The 27,738-nt window shown below is 44.8% G+C and overlaps 1 protein-coding gene across 3 annotated transcripts in view; it reads right to left on the bottom strand.

Annotated features, from left to right (window-relative positions):
• Sema6a (semaphorin 6A) overlaps positions 1-27,438 on the bottom strand; it is a 123,877-nt gene extending 96,439 nt beyond the window's left edge. For 2 of the 3 annotated variants that reach the window (XM_057788692.1, XM_057788693.1), the window contains exon 1: positions 26,828-27,437. The gene's annotated coding sequence lies outside the window, so the exon portion shown is untranslated. Of the gene's footprint in view, positions 1-26,827 lie in introns of all 3 variants that reach the window. The other variant, XM_057788691.1, reaches the window with a different exon arrangement.
• Positions 27,439-27,738: the final 300 nt, after the last annotated feature.

The raw sequence follows: 27,738 nt of genomic DNA, 5'->3' as shown, positions 1-27,738 counted from the left end.
ATGAAGAGAACACAGCTCTGAGCTGTTAGTTGTTCGTGGGGCTGTTATGATGGCTGAGATTGTTTTTAAGGGATATAAATCATTTTGGAAACAAGAAGCTTTAATGAAACGATAAATCATTTCAATAATAAGTATATGCAGAAGATCCAGGCAGAGTCATGTTTTGCTGGGGGGAAAGGCCTAGAACTTGGTGATAGTTATAATCCTACAGGTCATTGAAGGCGATCCTCCTTATCACCCAGCTCTCTCATCTGTGGTGCATTTGTCCACGTGGCCCCAGGGTTAGTAGGTAAATACTAGTGTCTGCACTGCACTAGGTGGACAAGTCAAGGTCCAGGTATTCACTCCCCAGAGACGCCGTGATTCCTTTCCATCTTGAAAGATAAACTACTAACAAACACCCTTGTGTGGCTACGATGTAGTTATCACACCAGTTAAAAATAGCCTGCCCCTCCTTTTCCTAACAGAACCCCCATTTTTACAACCCATACCTCAAGTCCTCGTGTCCTTTCGACTAGTACCACTCATGAGTTAACCTGCATGCGGATCACCTGCCGATTGTCAGCTCTGGGTGGGCTGGCATGGGTCTGCCCAGCTGCATTTCTAATCAGCTCTGGGGTCACAGGGCTGAGGCTGACTCAGAACGAGGCGGTAGACGCCTCTCAGCCCAACCATGGGGATGTAACTAAGTAATTACTGAGAGCTCTTCCCTGGGGCTGGGAGATTGCCTGGGAAGCCCCCACACTCATTATGGTTCCTTATAGTAACCCCCCTCCAATTAACATAAGAGCACGGCAGGGAATTCCAGAGCTTTCAATGCTGAGCTCTCACAGCCAATACAAAACCCACCCATTTCCCCCATCCCATCCCTGCCTGTTTCAGCCATTCCTGTCTCTTTTTATAGTTCATTATCACTATTCAGAGCAAATACAAGTTTTGGCCTGATAAGTAATCAACTGACTTTTCCATAAATACAGATCCTCACAAAATAAACAACAACAACAAAGGGAGCAAAATGGAAAAGGTGTTATATATTCGATTTATTTTAGGTTCAAAACCCAGTTTCTTTTTCCCCTTGCGTTTGTTGCCTGGTTTCCATTAAATCATTCTGCTTGTGCTGTGCCTTTGAATCAGTTTTTCCTGCTGTTCTAAAAAGGGTTTAAAAGGATTTCTAAAAAATCTATTAGCAAAAAAAAAAAAAAAAAAAAAAAAAAGTGCCTTTTTATCTTGTGGCATTAAAGAAAAACGACAGGTAACACTGTGGCATTAAAGAAAAACGACAGGTAACACCATGATTACTAAGTGTCCTGAAAAGGTGCCCATTGATGTGGCTGAAAAGTCCCATATTTGGTGTTATGGAAAATACCTGCTTTGATCCTTTTCTTCCAGGTCATCCTAATTGGATTGCTACCAAGGCATACATACACCAAGCCTCTGAGTGTATTCACACTGCTACAATTTATGTTTATGCTTCACTACTCAAACATGTGAAAGGGGGGGGGTAGTGTCAAAATGATCCATTTTTATATATTCTTAAAAAGAGGGAGTTCAGAAGCTTTTATCACGTCCCTTCATTGCGTCACTAGTGGATTCTCTCTAGCAAAACACTGATTAAGAAAAGGCTTTTGTCTCATCTATCAAGGAAGTCCCTACAACGGAAGCTTTATTTGCTGACCGCGTGACGAACAAACAAGCAGGAAGACTGGCCAGTAGTACCTCTGGGTCCCAACCAGAGGAGAAAATGGAAGGATGCAAACTGCTACACATCTGATACTTTGATTATGATGCTGAAGGACCTCCAGTCAATACCAGTGACTGTAAAGCAGACTGCAAATAAGGGGGCGATTTATCCAGCATGATTAATTGTTTTCCACTTAGAATCTTACAACATGTGAGCTCCTCTTTCGGAGAGCCACAGGGCTCCTAAGTGTTACAAACTAATACCATTCCCAGCCAGAAAGTGAAGTCTCTCCCTGGATGCATCTTTTATACTGGGGGACTTCAAGCTTCATGGTTGTCCTGGATTCCGTGTAAGACCTTCTCCCTACCCTATCTCTCCATTCACACCTCCCAATAGAGATGTTTGGGCTGATCGATCTCCAACCGACTCCAAAGCTCCAGCAATTAGCATAGTTGGGCTCTATGGAGTAGCTAAGGCCACTTTCGAGTGACTTCACTCTTCTTGACAGCTCTTTCCTGGATGTTGTACTTGATTTATTGACCTTAATTCTTGCTTCCAGGGAAGACCCACAGACTCTGGATTCTATATGTGGTACTCTCATGTCAAGGTGGTTAGCAATGGTTCTCAAAGCTCGTGCTGTATCTTGGTGAGCATCCCATTCTTGTGACCCTGGAGCAAAGAATGGGTGCGGGGATGGTGAGTGGAGGCAAATTTGAAACTTCTGCTTGGGGGCTAGAGATGGGCTGCTCACACATTTTAGATTTTTAATGGGAATGATAAAATATCCTCTCCCCTCCTCGGCATGTGTTAAATTCAAAGTTCTTCCCATTGTATGGTATATAAAGATAATGTTGCATACCGTGGGGGAAGTTACTGGGCTCAGACAGTACATTTTTCACTGATAGAACATCTTCAGCTGAAGAGTTTGTGATACCCCTTACTCGCACCCCAGAAAAAACCATGCTTTTCAGTGGGATGATCACTGAGGTCAGGGGAGCAGTTGGCTGCAGATTATTTGGAGCCGGTAGAAGAGATAAGAAGAAAGTTCATTCTCACCGTCTGGGTGACTTCAGTTCATCTCAAAACAGCTGCACAGTCTCCTTTGGTAAGCGACAATGGATACCAAAGTACTTGAAGCTCTATGCTTAAGAGAATGCTACCTTAGAAACTAAAGGAACAGAATATCAGCCTTCTCTACCTGCACTTCCTACTTCTACAAAGAGCCACACAGGAAGCGAAATCTGGTCTTATACAATACTGTAAACTGCTCTAAAGGAACTTTTGTCCTAGCTGACGCAAAGGCCAAACAAGCGTTCGAATAACCAAACAATAAAGTGGGCCTGATGCATTTTCTTCTTGATGTCTGAAAACTGGGGAGAAAGATTCCATAGCGAAAGCATGAATATAGCTAGGCATCTACTAAGAGATTATTTTGTAAGCCTCACAAATTTCCAGTTCCTGAAATCCCAGTGAAGAGATAAAATTCTGGTAGAGTTTGAGAGGTCTCTTTAGAAACTGGATATATGCCCCTGCTTTTAAACATTCTATGGTATAGGGAAACCTTGGACATTAAGAAAGAAACAGCAGGGCTTGGAGAGACCAGAAACAGATTCTTGATTGTGTCATTGTCTTACAGATGACAATACTGTAATAGCTTTGTGATGTCAGGAAGAGGAGGGAATAGGAGCCACCACGGAGATGGCGCCAATTGAGAAACTCAGTGCCCCCGCCCCCAAGTTATCCATCCTCTGATAGATAGTATGGAGGCCACTTTTTATCTTTACTTTTGTCAACAATGCCTAGACATATAAGCAAAGGTGTAAATCGGTGACACAAAACAACAATAAGGTTATTTATAATAACTAGGAAATTACACTCTTCTAATGAGGCATAAATATCCAATTACTGTTAACAGAATGTACCCAGTGAATGCTTTCCTGGCAACCACAGGACTGAAGCACACCATTTATCCAAAGTTCATGAGTTTCTCCTTCTCCTTTATGCCACATGCAAGCTACAATACTTTCCAGAACAGCTAAGAGTGTATAGGCAATAATTAGAATGCTCAACCAATATTTTTGTAAGATCGCATACATCTCTCTGACAATGGCATATTCTATCTATCTATCTATCTATCTATCTATCTATCTATCATCTATCTATCTATCTATCTATCTATCTATCTATCTATCTAGCCCATCAGGACACACATTCAACTCAACTATCTATGACTTCCAAAATATGAGTTACAGCCTTTATGATCCTGCTGAATGGCCATCTTAACATTATACTTCTAGGTTAGAGCCTAACCTAGAAAATAAGAAGCCATGTGTCTCCCTTAATAGTTTGGTTGGAAAGGGGTTGATGGTTTAAAGGGTTGTTTTGTTTGTATTCATTCATTCATTCATTCATTCATTCATTCATTCATTTTGGTTCTTACCAAGCTTAAAGTGATCATTGTCATTTTAAAAAACAAATTTTACACGTTTCTGCTAATTATTTTCAGTAGTTAATTTCCCTAACATTTTCTTCTAAGCCTATTAGGTCTTTATTTTAAGAGCAAAAATATACATGCTTATTGAAGGGTCATCATAAATTCTACAGCATCAGCAATGTCTGGACTATTTTAAGGAAGGGGAGATTGTCAAGAATGGGGTTACCTGACACCATTATTCTGCCTTTTATTCTTGAACTTGAAATCAGATCTTTGAAATAATGATGCTAAAGTGCCAATGCCAATAAAATTGTGTGATATGAAGAGCCCCAGGGGCCTCCTGAACTTGAAACATTGCTTCTGCCTGGCTTTCCTAAACCTCGGTGAAAACAAGATGTTTTCCCCAGGCGAGTTGACGTAATCTTCCCCAGTGACCGGCTCTAGAAGGAATTGTCATGTGTGCCCAATGGACATCTCCGTGCTCTGTAGTCTCAGGGCCTTGAACAACCTGGTGTTCTGCAGCTAGAGACACCCTAGGTTTGTCTGGAGTTCTGTGGTGAGTTTAAACATCACGTGGTCAGGACTAAAATCATCTCACAGCCAAGGAACAGTAAGTAGTCTCAGAATGGTTCCACTAGCCAGAAGCTTCTAGACTGGATTATCACAGGCAGGAAATGAGGGGCACTTACTTCCACCGACTTCCTTGATCTCAAACGTGAGGATTTTGATTCAGTGGGTGTCTGGATTAGGGATGTAGTTCCATTTTTAGAGTGTTTGCCTAGCATACAGAAGACTCCGGCTTTGATAGCCTCAGCATGACAAAATAAAATCAGGTGTGGTGGCACACACATATAACCTTATCACAAGGGAAGTAGAGGCAGAAGGATTAGAAATTCAAGGTCCTCCTAAACTAAGCAAATGTGTTGAGAGTAATGGCCAACCTCGGATACGCGAGACTCTGTCTCAAAACAAACCAAAATGACATTCCACCACAGAAGAAATTAGCTCCCTTTCCATCGCTTGCCGCCCATGAGCACATTCAACTGTAGCGCTGCGCACAAATAACTCTGCTGACTTCAGAGATGAGCGACTTGATGGCATTCATGGAGTGTCACTTGAAAGAGACACCCACTACTACTGAAACATGGGAGGAGTAGGCTAATGTGGAGGGGAGGAGGGGAAGACAGTGGCTTCGAGAGCGGCGAAGGCATCCAAATGGGTAAGGAAGGCTACAAAAGCTAACCCAAGAGTACGCTCCTCGCCGTGTGATATTTTCTAGCACATGCGCATGTGCGGTCCAAATTCTCCGAGTCCATCTCTCCCTCGCTTAAATAAAGTCACAGAGGATGGGGGCGGTAAGTTCTTCCCTAGCACTAACAGTGTACCAGGTTCTTAAAACAATCCACACATATTGAATCACTGAATCCTTATGGCTACCTACCAGACAGGCCCAACTACTACACTGGACAAGAAAATAAAGATATAATGAGGCGACCTGAGGTAACACCGCCAGTGTGAGTGGTGGCACAAGGATCTGAGCTTAGGCACTGACTGCTCTGTAGTAGGCCACAGATGTACCGTCTGCCCTGTTTATACTTCTGTTTACTAGAGACATTTCCCCCCAGCCACCTCTAAGTTTTGTTCTGATTGCTGGACTCAAACACACTGGGTGTTACATAGGTTGTAATCAAAAGCTTCCTCTAACAGCTTTGGGTTTGCAATTAAATGCAGACATGCTACAAGGGCAACATCAATAATCTCAAGATGTGTGACTCTCTGACAGCCAGCCAGAGCAGGGCATTGGAACATCTGCCTGATATTTACCACACGTGTTTACAGGCATTCCCTTGCAAGACATGGCGCCCAGTCTACAGAGCTTCCCTGCAGTGATCTACATCTAGATCTAGACTAACCCAAAGGAATAATAAGAGAAAAGCTTGCCAGTCACTCTGACCCAGAAAGTCACTGACACTTCTCAAAGAACTATAGATTAACCAAAAACACTGTAAGCAGAGCCACTGGCTAGTCCTTGCTCTTTAACACCTCCCAAAATGTGTGAGAAGACAGTGTGTGGCCTAGGGCATCCAATGTTTGAGGTTCAGTGTTCGCATCCTTCTGAAAGGAAGGCTTTTTCAAGTGGTCATCCTTTCAACATGTTTTAGTTTCTCAAGTTGGAGAGTGCACAGTGTAGTATCTGGGGGAAAACGATTTCTTAAAAAAAAAAAAAAATCTCATAACTTTGCACAGACTCTCTTTGTGTTGAGAAGACTGCTCCTTCCCTTTCTCGAGCTGACACAGCGACAGGAGCATGCGGTTCTGTCAGAACGAAATGAGACGATGAACATAAAGGAGCTTTGAAATACTACTGATTACTCGGTCACCTTCCAGGTCAATTAATGATTTGGTACTCGATGAAATCCTCCAGGGTCGACTTCAGTAGAGGATGAGCTGCTCCGTGCACAGCACAGGGGCACAGGCCATGGAAGAATCTAGTTGAGGAGACCTGCGGAGTGGGAAGGTGAGACAGCCTGCCCTAAAGGTGGCATTAGGTTGTGTGCTCTCAACAGGAAGGCCACAACCTATTTAAAGGGGTGGGGGGGGGGGCGACTACTAGGGGAAGACCCATTCACACCTACAATCCCCCACATTTGACCGCAGGGAGAATATTACCAACAGGGCAGCCTTAGAAATCCAATAGGAAATTCTTTCATGAGTGGTCCCAAGCGCTGCCAGATGTGACCAAAATGAATAACTTGTCATTCAGTCATTGCCAAAATACACTAGAAATTCTTTTTAAAGTGTCTGGGTTGTGGACAGGGGCAAGTAAGAATTGATGGAGATCCCACATCCCGGAGAAAAACAGCGGGGGACCAGCAAGAAGAGGACAGGCTCCACGATGCCTGGGAAGTCTCCAAAGGACACTTCCTAATTTGGAAAACTGAACAGTATTACTAGTTTGGAACCTTCTTCGAAAACTATAGAGAAAAAGAACAAAACGAATACAGACAGCACACGATGTAACTTTGTATCAGACCTACTTTTGGGGACCCTATTGGGAAACTTTTAATGGTGTATTTACTTTAAACACACTCACCTCATTTACTCTGAAGTATCTGAAAAATCCATGAAGCATAATCTTCGTCCAGTTTCTCCTAAACCTCCGTGTGTTAGCATGGGAGTGGGAGCACGTCTGAACTCCAGGCTCAGCCTCTCACCGGAATTGAATCTTAAACACATCGTCTCCACCACTGCTCTGGCTGATCGCGGCTTGCTGTCATTAATGTCTACTTAATACGGCAGCTGATGCCTTGTGGTCCCCTTGCAAATGGGGAAGAGCAGAACCTTGGGGAGGAGTGAATTCTAATTGCCTGCTGCAGGACTGTGTGGCGCTGCCTGTGACAGCAGCAAATGGGGAAAATAGGACGGCATTAGAGAAAGTCTGTTGTCCTGATGGAGTGGAATTCCTAGAATACGCTGTGCTATAAAATGAGATTTGGCTCCACAGTGCTGGGAGAAAACAATGGGCTCAATAGTACCCGGCGCTGGTGGCTGGGCATATTCTAATTCCTTTAGTTAGAGCTGCCTTTCATTCATAGGAGCAGGAGACACAGAAGAAAATGGAGGGGAGAGGGGTGGCTCGCTGGTGTAGAAATGCTGAGAGTAAAATGTCAGAAAAAAAAAAAACCCAACATACTTGCAAGTAGGATGAGCGCCAGGATCAGGACAGACACAGCTTTTCACACCCAATTGGACGCAGCTTCGACAAAGACTATAATCTCTTTTAAACAAACAGCTATGATTAGTAAAAAGTATCCAGAGTCTGAGCTGGATTACACAGATCATATTTTGGAAAGATCTAGAGGGCAGGATGGAAAGAGGGGAAAGAGGAAATGGATGGGCTGCTGGGAATGGAGTATGGAGAGCCTACAGTTAGAGTCTTTCTCTGTCTATGTGACCTGACTCTGTAAAGAGAAGCAATGTAACAGATGAAAAGGTTTTACATCACATTTGTAAAACTGCACTCCGACTTAGAAGGAATAATCTGGCAATCCTGGAAGGCTGACAGATTTCGTCAGTACACACCAGGAGTGACTTAGAATTTGTTCCCAACTTGCAAAATTGAAAGGAAAAAAAAATGAGAGTAACTAACTCAAAAAGTACTTCAGATACTCCAATGACTGAATTGGGGAAAAAAAAAACAGCTAATTGAAGGCTGCACAAGTAGGTGCAAGCCCATATAATTATTGATGAGCCATTGTCAAACCAGTTTGCCCCTAAAGAACTCGCTTTAATGTCAGTTTTTTTTTAATGTCCATTTTAACCGAAGTGTATGCTCAAAACTCCAGTGCAGTGCTCGCCAGACTAGATTACTGTGGTTCAGTTGGAGATGCTTATGTGAAAGTAATACATAATAACTTTTATAAAACATTTGTTCACAAATATTGCACAGAATCCAAAATTGTGGAGAAAATTCTGCATTTGGGTTTGACTTAATGAGTAAGGGGTTGGTGATGTCCAAATGGCCTCTGATTGGCTGGTCATTTTGAAAGGGTTTGTTCAATATACACACATGGGTATACATAAAGCAAGCAATAAACACCCTTTTGGAAGCTTCGTGCAAAGAGTCCTGTGATCCAAAGCCCTGGCTGTGGAGAAGGCTCCGTGTCCCAGCAGAGCCTCACCCTCAAACTTGGCCCAGGCCTGGGTGGTGATGGTCACTGGTGACCTGCCCATTTCTGCCTTACTTGTGAAGATGCCAGGACAATGTCAATTAGTGCCTATTTTGATGAAGCTTTTTGTGTTGTGAACATCTGTCCACTAGCATCTGGTCAGGGCCCAAACCCATTTCATAAGAAACACCAAACAGCTGTCAGATGGTCCTGACTTTGGGCAACTACCAAATGAACACACGTTTTGCTACCACTGGGGGAGGGTGCCAGTTCTTACTGCCTGTCTCCAGAGACACCCCATCTCCAAGCTCCTGCTTGTTAGCACATTCCCCAAACCCTGACCAACAGCTTCCTTACTTTTGTAAATTAGGCTGTGTTTCCCTTTGGAGTAAACGCTTGGGATAGATAAGGCCAGAATTAACTCTTGCTTATTTGAAGATTAGTGATCAGTTTGGCCCTTACTTCTCTCCATCTTTCTCTTTTATTTTGTTTTCAAGAGTGGCTTTGCCTTCAGACTTGCTCCGTAGACCAGTATGACCTTGAATTTTTAATCCTTCTGCCTCCTGAGTGCTGAGATTATGGGATGGCAGGCCTGTGCCACTAAACATGTTTAGGTTGGGGATGGAAGCCAGAGCTCTGTGTATGGGGGGCAAGCACCATGCCAACAAGCTCCATCCACTTACTTACTTCTTATATAGAGATATGTTAAATATTTCTTACTTTTGATTATATGTACACCATATTTATTTTACTTTTGATTAAATGTATAGGAATGTGTCTGTGTGGGGGTTTGTGTAAATGAGTGTGGGTGCCAGAGGGGACCAGAAGAGGGTGTTGGAGTTCCTGGAGCTGGAGGTATAGACAGCTGGGTTCAAGTCCGTTGGAAGACCGGCAAACGCTCTTAACCACCGGGCATTCTCTCCAGGTGATTCTTTAACCTACCAGTTTTTCCAACTCCACAGGACACCTTCCCAGAGCAGGGGGAAGGACCTGGTCAAAATAGGGAGTCATTTTCCTATTGGCTCATTTCGTTGTTCAGAAATAAGGTTTGGTTTTTTTTTTTTCTCCCCAAAGCTAATGCCTCAATTCAGGCCAGAGTGCTGGAAGAAGCAGCTAGTGGCAGGGTTTTGTTGTAGAAAATAAACTTCTTTGCATTTATATGTTGGTTCTGAGTCTACCATTAAATTAGAAGAGACCTCTCTACTGTCCTTCCTGTGACAGTCCTGAGCATGATGACTTCGAACATAGCATCACTTACAACCTAAACATTGCTTTCAGAAAATCCATTCAGTGGGGAGTCCCTATGCACAGGAGCCTCAAGCGCACAGAACTTTATAAACCTCCTCCACGACACAAAAAAGCTGTAACCTGGCCAGGCACCAGGAGCCTCACAAACATGCTCTTCACTGAGCACTGGACCCACGGAAAGCTTCATTTAGCTTCCTCACCTTTCAAGCCTGACTCAACATTTCGGAACAGGGTGTGATGGCTCATGCCTGTAAATCTTAGCACTTTAAATGGCTGAAGTGGCTTGGCTTCTAGAATGAGACCCTGCCTCAAACAAAATGGTTTGTAAACGTAAGGTCTAACTTAGCTCTTTGCACAGAGGAGGCAAGTGCTAATGACCTCATGGCTATTAAGTCAGCTCTCTTACATCAAGTGCTAACACACAATGGGGCACAGAGGCAAGAGGAGGGCAAGCAAATGTCTCACTAAGAGCAATCATACTCTCATAATTTCCCCCTTTTAACTTCCATTCCAATAATCCACACCAGAAAACACCATCTAACTTTGCTTGAGCATTTGCATGGTCCTGACACCATTCAGGTATAGGTTATCTCAATTACCCTATGAGACAGGCACAATTAGCAGTCCCTTATTACAGATGAGGAAAACAAGGCACAGAGGTATAAAGTACCTTCCCCCAAAAGCCATAGTCAACCGAATATCAAACTCCAGATACTCTTTGAACTCTCTCAGGACATCCTATACAAGGTTAAGTCCCCAGTGAACTTTCTGCACTGGGTTGTGTGTTTGGCAGCAGTATGCTCTGCCTTGTCCCTTCTGATCTCTGTTTTAAAATGTTTAAAACGCCGGGCCAAACAGCAGCACCAGCGGTGACAGTCAGCGGCACACGGCCAATGTTACAAAATGGGACAGCCAATCCGCGGCTGTGCGCTGGATGCACTTGGATGGTTGTCACGCCACCTCCATACCTCAGGCAGAATGCTAACGTCGCACATGCAAAAAAAATAACTGCTGAGCCTGGCATTTCTTCTGCACTTCTTGCAGACTCTGGAGGATGCTCACTCCCCAGCCAAGGAAAAGCCGAACTGGCACCACTGCCAGCACAGGACTCACGCCCAGTGTGGCTGCGGCCAGGTTTCTTCATGCGGTCGGAGAACAAAGCGCCAAACTTCCTTTCAGAGGGTTTGCACCAGGGACATGTACAAGTCTGAGAACCCAAGGCCAATTCTCTTGATACTTGCCACTTTCACCTAATCTTATTTAAAATTCCTTCTAAACTTGTTTACATGGATCTGATTTTAGCACTAATGGGTCCTTTGTAGCACAAAGTCGAAAAAGATGAAGTGCCACAGCTTGAGAGTCTTGAAACTTGTTAGGTGTTCATTTTAGTTTGCTTTGATTTATAGCCACCGATGTGTTTTCCCATATAATATTGTCCTCTTTGCCATCAAGCACATTTGTGATGGGCATGCATTAATTCATCACAACCATTTAGACCTTTTTATTGTAAGTTTCTTGTGGATCTGGGCTGGCAGCAGCTGATGATTAAATGGTTAACACCGGGATGTGTTCACCTTTCTGGGAATGCAAAGTGGGTGTGCTGAGACCAAGGAACACTAGAGGGCAGCCTACCAGTGAAGTTAGAAACAAGGTGGCCCACGTCTGTGCAACAATGTGACATGTGATCGATAGTGATCTAAATCCAGCTCTCAGCATTACGACACCAACTCAAACATGGTGCCAATTTGTTTCAAAGAATCTTAAGTATTAATTTTCAATTTGAATGCACTCTTAAAATACAGGGTTTTCCCTTCTAGAAACCGAGTCTGTGAAAGTCCTGGAAAGTACTTGAAGTTTCTCATCTTCAGTCTTCTGACTGCTCACTTTTATTGTGTTATTATTCTCCTCCTATTCTTTGACCTCCTTTTGTAAACATTAGATAAAAATAAGACTTTTATGCTACAAGTTTTATTTAGAAAATCCTGTAAGAAAAATGCAGCAGGAAAGTAAACAGAGAATACGCACCCTTTTGGAGGCTCTACAAAATGATAAATATTTTTTAATATTTATACTACATTGAAAGATTCTTCTGGGCAACTATACAATGTCAATATTTATCTAAAGACTAGAACCACAAAATGAAATATGTGAGACCTCAATTGACTATACAGTGAAGATGTTTTTAATAAAACATTAAACAACACATTCTCCTTCTACTGTATGTTCAATTTTAATACAATGCAACCCACACAAAAGCACTCACATGTGCACACACACATGTACGCATGCTCACGTGCGCACGCACACACACTAGTTGCCTGATTAATGCTGTCTTATTAAATAAACAGCATAGTTACGGTGTTATTTGTGTTTTGTGAGTGATGTCATCTGTGCCATTTCAGCTGCCTAAGAGATCACTCATTAAGAAATGTCCCATAAGAAGTGAAGGGAAGGGACAAGCATATGAATACTTAATTTTAAAACTCAAAAACTTCCAAAAAGCGCAAATATTTATAATGAAAGAAAGAGGAAGCTGGCGATTCATATATGGCCTGGTTTCTACATGAGCAACAGATGCACAAGATAGTGTCCAGTCTTGCTCATGCTCTCTACCCTGGAGCATACTGAGAACCCTCAATGCTAGAGGAAGTGTTGGCGCTGCCTGGTGAAACATGAAACCCTTCATCCTTCATGCTTTAACACAGTACAGAAGCAGCATGTGCAAGGTAGGCCTGCATGCAGGTCATACGCTGTCTACTGCATAGGACTTACACACAGAGTACAGGGGATTCTAGTTAAATACTTTGTTTGTAAACCTAGCCTCCTGTCTTGGCCACTCTCCGGGATGTCTCAGAGCTATTTGAAACTCATTCTGCTCTGTGCCTCTCATATCCAGTGAGTTCCCAAGTGCTGCTGGCTGAATCTTGCCTATACAGCCCGAGCGTGGCCCTTCTGTCCACTTGCAGTCCTATGGTGTACATATCTACCTCAGAAAATCCTATTTGGTGATGCCACCTTCTTGTTGAAAACACAGAACACGGCCCCATGGTCCAGCCCTCCACCAGTTCATGACAAATCAGTACATCCCGAACCCATTCACTGTTCAGCAGATAGGATGCTTCTGTGCCTAAAGAGGGTGCTAAATGGCTAAGTGCTGAATTCGGCCCAGCTGTTCTTTTCACTAGGCTGGCAGTTAGTCTGAGTCATATTTAAGATGGCTGCCAAAGGGAAGAGCCACTTCATTTGTGCTGTGAGGTCCTCGTTCCTGCTAAAAATGTGTTCCTGTCCCCTAGGTGCAAACTGCAATATCCTAGAAGGGTATTTCCACCAAAACATCTGGTTCAACCTTTGCCCCTCCTCTTCCGCCCAGGGTCACAGAGTTGTCGCCTGATGTTACTGTCTTTAGCTATAAAGCAGAATCCCAAATAAAAACGGCCTCCATAGCCAATTGGACTTCTTCGCAAAACTTTTAATACTTCAGAGGTCTCCAGGAACAGTGCCCACTTTGGGAGTCCCCTGCACTAAGAAGGAAGAATTCAGGACCCAGTTGCTCTACCGCCCCTAATGGTGGTCACAGAGAGTTTCTTCTAAACTTGCCCCCATATATGGGTTCAAACTGTGGATGGGCAGAGGTGAGAATATCTGTGGCTGAAAACTGTATTTTTTGTTTTTACAAATTATTTAAATACTAAGTAACCAGTACAGTGACATTTTAGTGGAGAATAAAAACAAAACAAAACGTGTTCTAAAAGTTGAGAACCTTGTCCCAGACTTTTTATCAGAGATACACTCTTGGGCAAATTATCTGACCTCTCTGCCCTCAGTTATCTCATCTTTAAACTGAGCTTAACACCTGCCCCACCTTAAGCCATTATCAGACCTGCCCTACCAGCCAGAGTTGGAATGAGCTCCACTGAGGCCATGTTTGTTGACACACTAGAAAAATATGAGCACTATAAAAACAAGTCTTTCCTACCAACACTCTTGACAGTGGTCAATATATCCAGTTGGTTCTGAAGTTTCTGAAGCAGGGCCTGGCAAGATGAATTGAAAGGAAGACCTTCCCTTACAGAAGGGACCTATAGGAGCAGCTCATGGCTAGCAGCCCATCTTTTCCTTCGAGGGTAAGGGAAAACACTTCCTGGGGAGGGATGCTGTGCACAGTGAACACGGGCCATGAACAGTGGATACACGTCGTGGATACAGTGAACACGGACCGTGAACGGTGGGTACATGTTGTGAATACAATGAACACGGACCGTGAACGGTGGGTACACGTTGTAGATACTCTTCCTAGAACAAGTCCTCCAGCTAATGCTAGGAAGGCAAGGACGGTTGATAACCTACATGAAATGGATCACATTGTCCTCGCCCCTTCACTTCTGCTGGGGAGAATTTGTATTTCAATAATAACATGAAAATGCCAAGCTATTCACGATGGTTCAAAGCCTTCTCTTCCAGACCGGGTGTGTTAGGAAATCTGCTGAAGAACTGGCTGTGGCTCTTTCCTAACAGCAAGGGCGATGATGATGTTGTTCTCTTTATTCTCGGGAACGGATGTGGTTGATAGTAACAGGGCTTGCGTTCTAGGCACAGCAAAACGGGACATGAAAGTTCCACCCTCTGCGATATCCCTGGAGATTTAATTAATCAACATAATCCAAGATGTTCGACTTCCCCTCATCACAAATGAGAGGAAACACCTTGCATATAAAAGTTGATTTTTAATAGAAAATGTCCCTGGACTCTGAACATCACTTTAAAAAAGGGGGGGGGGGGAGTATTCCAGGGCCAAGGAGCTGGCTTGGCCAGTAAAATGCTCTTACTGTGCAAGCCTGACCACATGTATTTAATCCAAGTCTATGTGAAAAGCCAGATGTGGTGGCAAACATTGACAGGAGCTCATGGGCCAACTAGCTTAGAGTACGCATCAGAGAGGCGGAAACAACCTTGGCTGGAAAACAAGGTGAAAAAGGAAACCACGCCCCTAAACTTGTCTTCTGACCTCCACATGCCCACACAGCACACATGTGAAAGACAGTATGTGTGCTCCCATGCACACAAAAAATAATAATAAGTTTTAAAAAATTTAAAAGTCCAAAAGACAGACCCTGTTTCCTCCAGTTTTCAGAGTCCTTTGCTCTTGGCTACGTATGAAATGCCTCTGCTTTTTTCAAACTTCTGAGGTCTCTCCTCTGGACAAACGTGGCTCACGCCCCAGAACTTTTCTAGTAGACGCAAGGCTATGCGGCCTGCATGCTGTGGGCGATGGCTCTGAAAATTACCTTGGGTAATCACAATTCTAGAACACAGCATAGTGGATATTACAAATCAATTCAATTTTGGTAATTTCTCATTAAGATGCCCACAGATGGGTAGGTCTAATTGTAAAAGCTCAGCATTTATAATTCATAAGCACAAATTATGCTAAACTAGATGGGGCTATATGTCATTAAGGTTTCGTATAAGCCACAGGATAATTGTTCAGACCAAAATTTAATTCATAAGTTGGCATTTATATATTACAGCTAACTTTTATTAGGCTCTCTAGTTAAAAGTTGAATGTAAATAGCAGATTAACATTTATAATGCAGTTTCTTGATATCTGTTCTAAAACTCATGACACAGAAAAACACTTTTAACCAAAAGTTAGACCCTGTTTCCTCTAGATCTCAAAGTTCCCTGATACGTATAGCATTCAAAGGTGCTTTGGAGTAAAAGCAAGGCCACTTGGCCCACAACACCCAGTATATCGTATGCTGTTATTTGAAAGGCTGGGGGCATCACTCTATATCCCGTTTTAGTCTTTGAAAGAAATAATCTTTTTTTCAAAGAATATGTTTATGATTTATCTAACTTTATTTTGTGCGCATTGGTGTGAAGGGGTCAGATCCCCTGGAACTGGATTTACAAAAAGTTGTGAGCTGCCATGTGGGTGCTGGGATTTGAATTCAGGTTCTCTGGAAGAGCAGTCAGTGCTCTTAGTCGCCAAGCCATCTCTTTAACCTGGGAAGAAATAATCTTGGATCCAGAAAGGAGCCAGTAAGTATCAGAAGATAGGATAGATAAAATACTAAAGTAAAAGGTGGTTGCGCTACAGATCCAAAGGCTCCATCATTTGTGACATCCCAGCCGTTCCTATCTTTACTCGACCACGCTGGCGAGAAGATGACCGCATTCTCTGCAGCACACTAAGAACTGAGTGCGGTTGTTTTACCTATCAGGTGAGTGGGCACATGCTTAAGGCCAGGCTTCGAGAAATGTTCTACCTAAACACAGTCCCCCACTCCCACCCCACCACCACCACTGGTGACCATTTGCTTCAAGTTCACTTTCTGTTTGACCGACACCCACATGAAAACCACTGAATATTTTTTCTAAAACGTGAATTGCAATATTATGTTTAACCGGGTCCCCAATGGTAGCCACAGTCTTGTTACCATTGAGAGGGCAATGAACTAAATTCACTAAAATACTTCTTTTAGAAACAACATTTTTAAAATCTTTTCCTACTGCTTTCTTCCCCTCCACCCCTACACACATGTGTACATGTGTGTTTCCATGTGTGTACATGTGAATGCATATGTATATGCATGTGTGCATCTGTACCTGTGCTTACGTGTGTGTGTGTGTCCCTACGTGCAGAATACTGCAAAATGGGCAGGAACATTTTCTTGCCATGCCCACCTCCCCCCAAAATGAAGGGTCTATAGTACTGAATTTCTGCAAACATGCTTTCCTTGCTTCTGGGGGATGTATGAGGGAGAGGTAAAGCCAGGCTGGTGGGTAACGCAGCCTATGGGTGAGGCAGGCAGACCACATGATCAAAACCTCATGTGACACTTCAAAGTGTTTCTCCACAAGGAATTCCGGTGCCCAGGAGCCTGGTGAAGCCAGTAGCAATTATGGCCACATTATCCTTTTCATTTACTTCATATCCTTGGTCTCGAAAATCAATCATTCAGTGTGGTTGAAGTAAGGGAGGCATCTTTATAATAGGCACATGCACTCAAAACGCTTGTTGATCCTACACAGACATTTTGGCAAGCTAGATCTGGAGAAATTTAAAACTGCTGCTTTGAAGCTCACTTTGAAATAAAAACTAGTCATTTTCCAGGGTTTTTTTTTAAGTGATTAATTTTTTAGATTAGCCCTATTTGTAATGAAGTCAAAGTTTACTTTTCCTGAATCTCCTGGATTCTCACATGCTGCCTGTCTTGCAAGTCCAGAATTCAGCCCAATTTGCTTCTTTGGGTAAAAGGTTTTTGTTTTTTTTTTTTTTTATGTTTTAGTCTGCAAAGGAATTGAATTGCTTGGCTTGGACATGCAGGAGTGGTAGAAAGCCTACTTGAGAAAGGGGAACCAAGACTTTGAGAAGCGTACTAGCAAGCCTTACACAGGGGCCAGAGCAGGCTAAGGACGGCCAGCTGTGGCCTCCCTCGCACGGGAGGCTTAGCCTTGCAGCCTTTTTTCTCCCTATTACAGCAGTTGCTTCCTCAAACCTTGTCTTGATGGAGCCACACGATATACACACAACTAGAGAACTATTTCTGATCAGCAACGCCCCCCCCCAAAAAAAAACGTTAAAACAACAAAGACATGAAAAATATCCATTTGCAGGAGAGCTGACTCGGGTAGGAGGCCGCTGGTCCAAGGTCATCCTTCTGTTGTAAATGAGAACAATGGCTTCCAACACCTCAGTAATGAGCGTCAAACTTAAACACAGTTGACGCTTAAACCTGAAGTGAAGTTCAAACCTCCACAGTGCAAAGTCAAACACAAGGCAAGACCCTCAGGAGGTCACTGCACTTATTTCGAAATCTGCAGGGCACAAACCAAACTGGGGGAGGTGAAATTTTCAGCAGCGTCATGAATACCTTTATTTGCCTCATCTGTGAGTAGCCCATAATAAAAAGGGTGCACCCCCTCTGCATCCTGCATTAGGAAGATGAAAGGGATATCGGCCTTTGGACTGTAATTTTTTTCACTGAGGAATTTTTTTTCAAGGCTGAGGAAGAGGCAAATCCTGGAGTAAATATCAGCTGGATGGGCACATAACAAGGTCCAGAGAGATGCTCTCAGAAGTTGCCTCTTTTAATCTAGCACTGAATTATACCAGAAGCGGCTCTCAGCTCTTGCAGAGCGCCACTGCCTAAATAACTGCAAGGCTTGCAAGCTCTAGTATCTCTCAAATCTTTCCCAAGACACCCCAATACTAGCTGAGGCACTGAAACTATAGCAACCGAATAAGAAAGCAGTCTCCATGATTAATAGATGAAGATCCCCGTGACAGTGTCTAGTTGGGACCATCATTCATGATGTGAGCAGAATTAGCGCGGAATCCATCTCGAAAGCCATTAACAAGGATTCTTTTAACAACCAACACACCGCCATTCTGTTACACACACTGGAGTTTTGAAGGCTCTCGACGATTTGGTTTCTATTTCTCATTCACTGCGCAGGGCTGAGACTCTGCTTGGTGACTCAGATACTCGTTTGTTTTGAGAGAACTGAAAGGAATGCTGACGAGAAGGGTTTCCCACCTGGGTGTCTGAGGCCTAAGAACAAATGCATTCAAACTCCCAAATATGTGAATGAAGTCACATGGGCTCTCTGAGGTAGAAAGGAGGGAGGACAGTGACTGGGTCATCTGAGGATGTCTGCAGAATGTGCCAGTTCATAAAGCATTCCATTTGGGGAACAGGAGCATGGCTATGGACTGGGTCTATCAGTGTTCTGTCTGTCAGTATCTCACTCGAGGGCATTAGGAGTCTGGGGAAGCAGTAATGGAGACGCTGTAGTACCAATAAGAAGACTTCTTTCCTTAGGGCAAAAATATCCAACAACCAAAGGAAAGGAGGGCTCATCACAGACTGCACCTCTATAGGACCCCCAAATAGCATCACACAGTCATTAAGATATCCCTTTTCTCTTCCCTGGTTCATACAATGATTTTTATTTGAAGAGTATATTTTCATAGTATAAAATGACAGATCCTGCCTTGCATTTTATTAAATCAAGTCATGGCAGAAGATTAGTCACTGAGAAGCACCTGGCCATGTTAAAAGGAAGTTCCGAGTCTAAAAGTGTTACTTATTGCTTTCAAAGTACTAGCCATCTCACGGCTGTTTGGAAGGACCCAGCCCTTCAGTCTTTGGGGCATGTTTAGTAGTGACTAGGCTCACTCTGCCCATCACCTCTCTTTTCTTACAGAACTTGAGAAGCCTCCTTAATCCTGGAGCTGAAAGTAACTTATTCTCAGGGATGGATGGAGTCCTGGAGGACACAAGGTGGGTAGCGCCTCAGGGAACTGCAGTGATAATACCAATTTATTTCTCCTTCTGTTGGATCTTTTAGAAATCAGATTTTTCTCACTGGTAAGTCTTTACCCTCGAAGCAAAGTTCACAATTGGTGGGAGGGGATCGGCCAGTACAACGGCCAGTACTACAAGTGTGGGGCTCTTCTCCAGGCAGCCACTTGTAATGGAGAAGGTGGTGCTTTGCTTTTTTGCTTAGAGACCCCAGTCTTCCAAACTTATTTTAAATATGACCTGGTCGCAATGGTGACCCTGAAGTTAGTCGTGTAGAACGTCCAGAAATGCAATAGGCAGTCAAGCTTTTCTTCTGTACATTTTCACTTTGGGAATTTGGCTCATCCCTGAAGACATGACCCTCAGATTCTAAATATGGTCAGTAAGTGGTAAGTGGCAGTTACCCATTTAAAATAACAACAACAACCACCTCTTGGTCTCTGATCAATCAATCCCTGAGCGTTGCTATCGTTTCAGTTGGACTGTGTTTGCTCGGGCTCCCCTTTGCCTGTTTCGGGTGTGATATTTAACTTTCTAAGTTAGAAGAGGATCGTAGCTCCTCCTCCCCTGGAGTGAATGGTTCACAGCTCCAAACCTGTGACCCTGTGGCTGGCTGGTGGCGTGGTTGTTCCTGTGGAGTCCAAGGGCTGTTTCCTTTGTATCCTCTCTCTGTGTTACAGATCCGCCACCATTTCCTCCTGTACTCTGCCCCCACAAAGCAGTATCAGCGGTTCTGAAATCAGTTCCCAGGCCATTTCCCATGACTGCAGTTACCCAAATAAAAGAAAGCCTTTGCATTATACAAGTGCTTGTGTGTGCCAGGCATTGTGATAGCTGCAGGTGTTACCTCCGCTTAGTTCTTCAAGCAGCTACAACATTAACATCATTCTCAGAATTTACAAATGGAAACGGAGACAGAGGAAACAAAGTCATTCTATCTGTAAAATGACAAACATGTATACCGTGTGTATATATGTACACCACACATGCACACACAAAGTGTATTGTGTTGCCAAACTGGACCTCAGAACTGCTTCTGAACCTGACAATTGCATTCCATGCAATGACTTAAACTTTCCCAAGCACAGTGAATTTGCCCTTGTTACCGCAACATGGAAGCTTACTCCAGCACTCCTAGTTCGCCTTGACACGTCTGGTCTACATTAATGGCTGCATTGACATTGATGCATATGGTTGCAGAATAATTCTGTCCCCGTTTTTCCTTTTAGAATGTCTGGAAGAGTGCCACTCTCATGACCTTGCTCTTGTCATGGTCATTTTGAAAGAAATCTTTGCTTGCTGCGGTTGACATTCTATCTGATACAGCTGTGAGCCATACGACAGATGGACTGTGTGTTTTCAGTGATTTTTAGGAAATTGTTAATTTTCATAATGTGGTTTACATTCAAACTAGATCAACAGTAATATGTACAACACTCATTTGATGATAAAAAAAAAAGACAGTGTAAGGTCTACATTATGCCAGTCTGAGGCAGAAAGAACTGACATCAAACTTTCCAAGTTAGGCAGAGGCAGGTGGATCTCTGCGAGTTCGAGGCCAGCCTGGTCTACAAAGCAAGTTCCAGTACAATCCTGTCTCACCAAAAACCGAAAAACTTGCCCAAGTTTCCATAGTTATTTTATAAAATACGTTCACATTTCATATTATTTCATATTATTCTGTCTGTGGTCCTACAAGGTGGAAAGAGTGGGCTTACAATTCATAGAACTGATTTAAAATAATGTAGCCTCAGGGAAGTAAAGTATCTCATTCAAGAAAATAGAAGCCTAGAGTTCGGGTCTTCTGGGTCTAGGCTCTTCATCTGTTATTCTGGCACAGGGCAGAGGTTAACAAACATATCACATCCCCTCCATACACACACACACACACACACATACACACACACACAAACACAAAATGGCAAAAGTTTCAAATTATTGGGGAAAAAAAGTTCAAAAGCCGGTAGTTAGAAAGCAGAGCAAGTGAGACCAGAGTCAAAGGCTCAGTCCCCATGTGCTAGCTACTTCTCAGCTCCATTTCTTGGCAAGTTGATCTTCCCTTGCTCAGCCTCCCTGTAGCTATAACCAGGTGTCTCACAGATGTGTGCTCTTGGCCCTAGCAAGGGACTGGGGGAGTCTGTGGGAATGAACAGACTCCAATCCATTATCAAGACTGGGAAAACAACACACTGTGAATATCCTACTGATAGTAGAGGAGAAATCACGCCTATGAACAGAAAAGACAGCAGACACCCGTGCAGGAAGGAAGCATCTCACTTGAGACAGAAGAAAAAAAAGACAAGATACTTAAATTATTTATCGACAAAAAGATGCCCTCTTTATTCACTCAACCAATACTTGAGATGGAAGGCCTGTGAAGGACCAGGCAGTTTTTTATGGGGGTGGGCGTGGGGGCGGGGATAATATAGTGAGAACATAGAGATACTCATCCTTTTGGTGCTATGTTCTAGAAGGTGACAGAAAATAAACAGGGATAATATATAGTTTGTTGGACTTGCAGGGAATAAGGCCTACAAGAGGATAAGGAGTACTTCCGGCCCAGAGGTAAAGTAAATCAGGTATATGGAGGGCTTTGCTGAGAAAGTGCTATTTGAGCAAATGTCTGTAGAGTGTGAGAAGCAAATCATGCAGACATCTAGGGAAAGAGCTGCCCCAACCTTCCCTCCACCCCAAGCCTATACAAAAGACCTCAAGGAGGACCTCCAGGACTGCACACCTGCACATGCAGGTGAGCTTAAGGAGCAGTGGAAGCCAAGGAGGAGGCAGAGGGTAGGTCATGTGCCAGAGAAAGGACTTAAGCTTTTAGAGAGAAAAAGACAGGCTAGCAGAGCTAACTTAGGAATGCATTCACTATGCTGAAAAAAGTTGATGGGAGCCAAAAGCAGAAGCAGGGCAACTAAATGGGATACTGGCACGATACCCAGCAGAGGAGGACTAGGTGAGGACCAGGGAGGTGGTAGACCGGGATGGAGCTCCTTGCATTCTGAAGATGGCATATGATATGGAAGAAGCAGGAGTTGAGGACAACGTTTAAGCTCTGGGGCTTGGGCAATTCACGGAATTACCATGGCAAAGATAATGACGAAAACAGATGTAGAGTAGAATGAGCCAGAACAGGGCTTTTTGAACATGTTAGGTGGGAGATATCTTCTAGGTTCCAAGAAGACCCAGTGTGCCCCGGATACTTACTAACCTGTTCTAAGAGAAGTCTGCGTGAGGAGGCCAAGTGAGTAGCAGTGTGCTGGGAATGGAATGGACTCTCCACGAGTGCAATTACAATTATTCTAATAAAAATGTTTTGCAAGAGCTCCTCTGTTTCACAAAGCAAGATGCCCTTGTGTATATACCTCACTGTAACAGCCCCATGCTAAGTAGTCCTGAACTCTTCTCCCTTGAGGTTTGTGGGTATGACATCTTATTTGCCCATTTCAAAGGGATTAAATGCCTCCCTCCCTTCCCTACCTTACCATATCCCCAAGAGGCAGTCATGTGGTTGCCGGAGAGAATAGCTCAGTCGCTCTCACAGTACATTTTAAGGCAAATGGGAAAAGTCTTCACTCTGAAATAGAAATATCTCGGAGCTGTTTGGCTCCAGGATACCCTAAGAAAAGAGGGATTGATGTGGGTGGGGGGCGGTGCACAGCGGGATGCTCCATACTACACCTTCTGCTGGCACTGAAGGAGGTGCTCTTAGATAAATATATCAAAGACCTTCAGCTCTGGGAGGAGTACCAGAAACTGTCTGAACCTGAGAGAGGGCGTGGCAGGGAGGGGCAGTGCGGAGACAGGCTTTACTTGGAGGGAAAAGGCAGGTACCTAATTAAGGCATTTCAATTAGTCCAGCTTGTTCTGTGATTCCCTTTGTGTAAACAAATTAGATGGGCAAACATACTAGCTCTCCAAAACTAGTTCTAAAAAGCCCTTTCATCCCATCAACACCCCTTTATTCTACTCTGAAGAGAACTAAATGACAAGATATGCGTCATACACAAACTTCCTAATGCAAAATAATATTTCCCCCCATTTCATATGAAAGTGCAATTACCCATGCACTTTCAAAGCATAGGTGCTTACTGTAAATTTAGTACAAGTGCTTAAAACCTGAATGCTTTATTTTTACTCAATGGTAACAGCCTGTGTAACTCTTGCCATCCTTATTTAACACACTCAGCCTCACTGGTGCAATGTTACACGCCTCCTCAAAATGCAAATGCTCTTTTTTTAAATGATAGCAAAAGCATTACTAGATGTAGAAAGAACTAGAGGGGTGTGTGTTTGTGTACAAAGGGTAAGCCCTGTTACCACCGTCATAACCACACATTGAAAGCTTCTTCTGTTTTCACTACAGGAAAGATAAACCTGCTGCTGTGTAAGAAAATAGTGATCCGTGTGTGACCAAGTTCATTCATCCATTTATTCATTCATCAATTACTTGAATGTTCTACACAAGGTCATATGTATTTTTATCCTATTTAAACGTAGGTATTTGATCCAACACATATTTAAACTTAGGTATTTGACCCCAAAGGTAAGGACTTAGGGTGTCTGTGAAACATTCATAGATGCAGATTGCATGTATTTTCGAGAATGTGGCCATTTCTAAGTGGTTATAGTGGTACAATATAACACATGAGGGAGCCCATCACTCCCAGTCACAGCAAATAAGAAATAAAAACATAATACTTCTTTACATCAAGATGAATTGAAAGACTCCTAACAAAAATCAAGGTTTCAAATCTGTTACTCATTCTTTTCCGCTTATATTGGTTTGCCAAGTCCTTCATTCACGAATGTATAAAACCCAAATAAAAACAAGAGAGTATGGGTTACCTAAGACTCAACCAGATGCTACTCTCTAAACAGAAATGGGTAAACCAAACTCAAACGGCTAGTGCAATTATCTTTCACCAGACAATTTAGGTTAATAGGGGGAGACACGGATCTGCCACTGTATTTAAGGTGAGGTTACTAATTAACTTTGGTGCCTGGAGTAGTTTAATAAAAGTTTATTGTCGAAGACTAAACGTGGAATTTATAAACCTTACAGAATGCTTGCTATCTTGATTTCTGGTAGCTGTTGTGGGTAAGGAGGAAAAAAAATGTTTGGTGTTTTCATTCAAAAACTGAGCCCAGGCATCTTTACCTTGGGGGTACTAAGCTAAATAAAGGATTAATGTATCCAAAACCACTAACCCCCTGCCATCACAGTAGCAGATGGTGAATTTTACGCCAAAATATAAGTCCGCCAGGGGAAGGAAAGCCTAAATCACCAGGATTAAGGAAAAATAAGGCAAAGATACTCGACCTCCCTACCGGAGAAAAGCTTGAAAATCAGAGCAGATGGGCGTAAAACGATAGCTATTTCTACGATCCACTAATAGTAGCCCACAACTGAATTAAATGGCAGAGTTATGAATGCAGTGTGTGTGTGTGTGTGTGTGTGTGTGTGTGTGTGCAGGTTCGCCTGTATTTTAAATCTTCCAAGGATTCAGTAGTAACTCGATTTTCATCCAGAGTAAATAGGACGAAATCCTTCCGAGGCTGGGCTTGGGCACCACACTCTCAAGGCAGCCACAATCGCTCGGAACAGACTGAGGCGGAACTGCCGGCAGGACTGCCTACTTCCCCACAGGCTGGAGGCAGCCGCTGGAAACGCTTGCCCAGGCTAGGAGGACAGCGCCTCCAATCGTTCCTCTCTCCTCCACTCCGCCAACACCTGGCCCTGCTCCTCTCCTCCCTGGACATGTGCGAACTGCAATGCCTTGCGACTGGCGCAGAGGTTCGGGATGCTGCGCTTAGAGCTAGAGACTCCTGAGCCCGCGAGCCAGGGCCAGTGTCCACAAGCGACCTCACAGCAGCTTCTGTCCGCCACTTGTGATCACATTAGCATCCTGAATTCAACACGTCCCAATCCCGGCCCCACAGACCTTCTCCAGCTGCTGGAGACCCTGGTCCAGGAAGTGCTGCCGGCCAGAGGAGGTGCCATTCTCCAGTGGACAGGCAATCTAGCCCCTAGTCACATCCCAGTTGTCCGCGTAATTCTCTCGGGGTCAGATTGAACACGCTGAGCCCTTGTCTGGTGTTTCCAGCAGTCTTTAGCTATCACAGAAACTTTCCAGAAGCGCCGGGTACGGGGGCCCTGCACTGTAAAGGGAAGGAGGCTCTAGGAAGGGGGCGGCTAGCGAGCGGGAAAAATGTCGGGGTCCGGTTTCTGTCCCTGACACACACAGGATCGGGACAGCAGCCTGGCTCTGTACCGCCCGTGAGAGACCTCAGGATCCTGCTTTATACCGTTTCCCTTCTTGGGGAGCCGAAAAAAAAAACGCGGAGATCGGGCAAAGTGACACTGCCCACCTAGTAGGATAACGAACAGGGAACTGCCCAGCTTGCTTTGGGCGCCCCACGGCACCAGAGGCTGAGCTCCAAGACACAACAAGCAGTCAGGACACCCAACAATCTGCAGCCCGGCAGAGCTTTCACCAGAGTGGCAAGCCCAGAGCTATTTCTTGCCAGGTCTCCCCACCCTTCCCTCTCCCCGGGTACATCTTTTCTCGAGAGGGACAGCACAGGTCTTGGAGGAAGACGCAGCAGGGGCCAGCCCTAGCGTGTAGAGCTCAGTGTTTGAGAGAGACGCAGCTGCGACAAATGGTGCCCTGTTCGCTCGGGTGGGAACTGAGGCAGGGGACAGGACCTAGGGCGGGGGCGCCATGCTATACCAAGACACCGCTCCTAGGCACTTACTCCAGCAAACAAAGCCTGGAACCTTTGGTGCCAGCAGCGACTGAAGAGTGGATCCCACCAAGAGAGAGGGCGCGCAGATGCTCAGGGCCATTACAAGTTTCACGCACTCCACGGAGCCCAGCCCAGAGCCCGCACTGATAACAAAAGATCCTCATCTCTTCTCCACCTCCCCGCACAACCATTTCTCCCACAACAGAGCCTAAACCTGTGGCTGGACACAAATAGCTTTGTACTCCCCAATCCTCTCTGGCCCTCGAGGACAGAACCCTTCCCCCTTCCCCAGCACTCGACACCAGGACCCGGCGCTTTCGAGAATCCCACCCTCCAGGGCCGCTTTCCTCCCTACCGGCTCAAGAGTGAGCTCTTAGTCTCGGGTCCAGCACACACACACACACACACACACACACACACACACACACCCCGCTGGGCAGGACAGCCATCCTCTCGGTCTAGGTCCGGGGCGGCGCCGGTCTTGTGCGCGACTCGGGTGGGGAAGCTTCTGACATGGAGCCCGGAGTCTCTGGGGTTCAGGACTGAAAAGAGCTGCAGGCAGGGCTCGGGGCTACTCCCCCAGGAAGGGACAACGCTCCGGAGACAGAGACATAAGACCAAACACAACACAGGCACTACAAAGCCCACAACGCGCACCTGGGGTAACCCCTGGACCCTCACCCAAGCCTGGATCCAGGAGGTGGGGCGCTCAGGGACGTTAAAGCCATACCTTTTCGGTGCATCGACGGGCAGGCGGCCGCGGCTCGGAGCGGACTGGCACGGCGTGTATCCCATTTAGTAATCCATTATCGAGAAGATCTCTCTGGGCCTTGAGCTGCGCTCTTTCCTTCGCAAGCCTTTGTCATTCCTACATGTGTGCTTGTCTCTTTTGGGGGCAACAGTCACAGCGATTACTTTCTGGGATGCAAGCGAGCTGTGTTCATCTCCAATGACAGAAGAGGACCGGAGGAGAAGGCAAAAAAAAAAAAAAAGGAAAAAGGAAAAAAGAAAAGAAAAAGAAAAAAACGGAGAAAGAAAAACCAGCGAGGACCCGGGTAAATGTTCAAGAAACTCTTTTCCAAATCCAAATTCCACTTGGATTCACTTCTGAGTCCCCTCAGCGGTGCCAGCGCCCATTAACTAGTCATTTCAGGGCGGGGGGCGGGGTGGGGGTTGAGGCAGAGGTGCAGGACTCTGGCCGGCTCTGCAACCCCGAGCTCAGTGTCCCGGGTGTGGCGACGCTGGCCGCGGCCGCACGCTCCTAGGCGGGCATCTCGGGCAGTCGGCACCACGGAGAAGCGCCTGTGCTGCGTCCCGAGCGCCTAGGCAGCCGAGTGCGTGGGGAGCGGAGTTGGCTGCTGCCTCACCCCGTGCAGCTCACTACTCCAGTGTCACCGGAGAGGCCGACGCTCCGGGCGGAGCCAAGTCCCGGACTGGATTGCGCAGAGCGGACTCTCCTCCAGCAACCCCGCCTCCCAGGGCTGTGTCTCCGACCCGAAGGAGAGCTGTGGTGTGTGCGCGAGGGAGAGAGAGAGGGAGGGAAACAGTGCGAGTAAACCAAAGGAAGGAAAGACTTCTACCGTGTGGCTGCAGGTAGAGCTTTGGACTGAGTCGACAGCCCGGCTTCTTACCACCTCAATT

Source organism: Chionomys nivalis, chromosome 14 (assembly GCF_950005125.1).
Source record: "Chionomys nivalis chromosome 14, mChiNiv1.1, whole genome shotgun sequence".
NCBI classification, from domain to species: domain Eukaryota; kingdom Metazoa; phylum Chordata; class Mammalia; order Rodentia; family Cricetidae; genus Chionomys; species Chionomys nivalis.
This window is presented reverse-complemented; position numbering and strand designations above follow the sequence as displayed.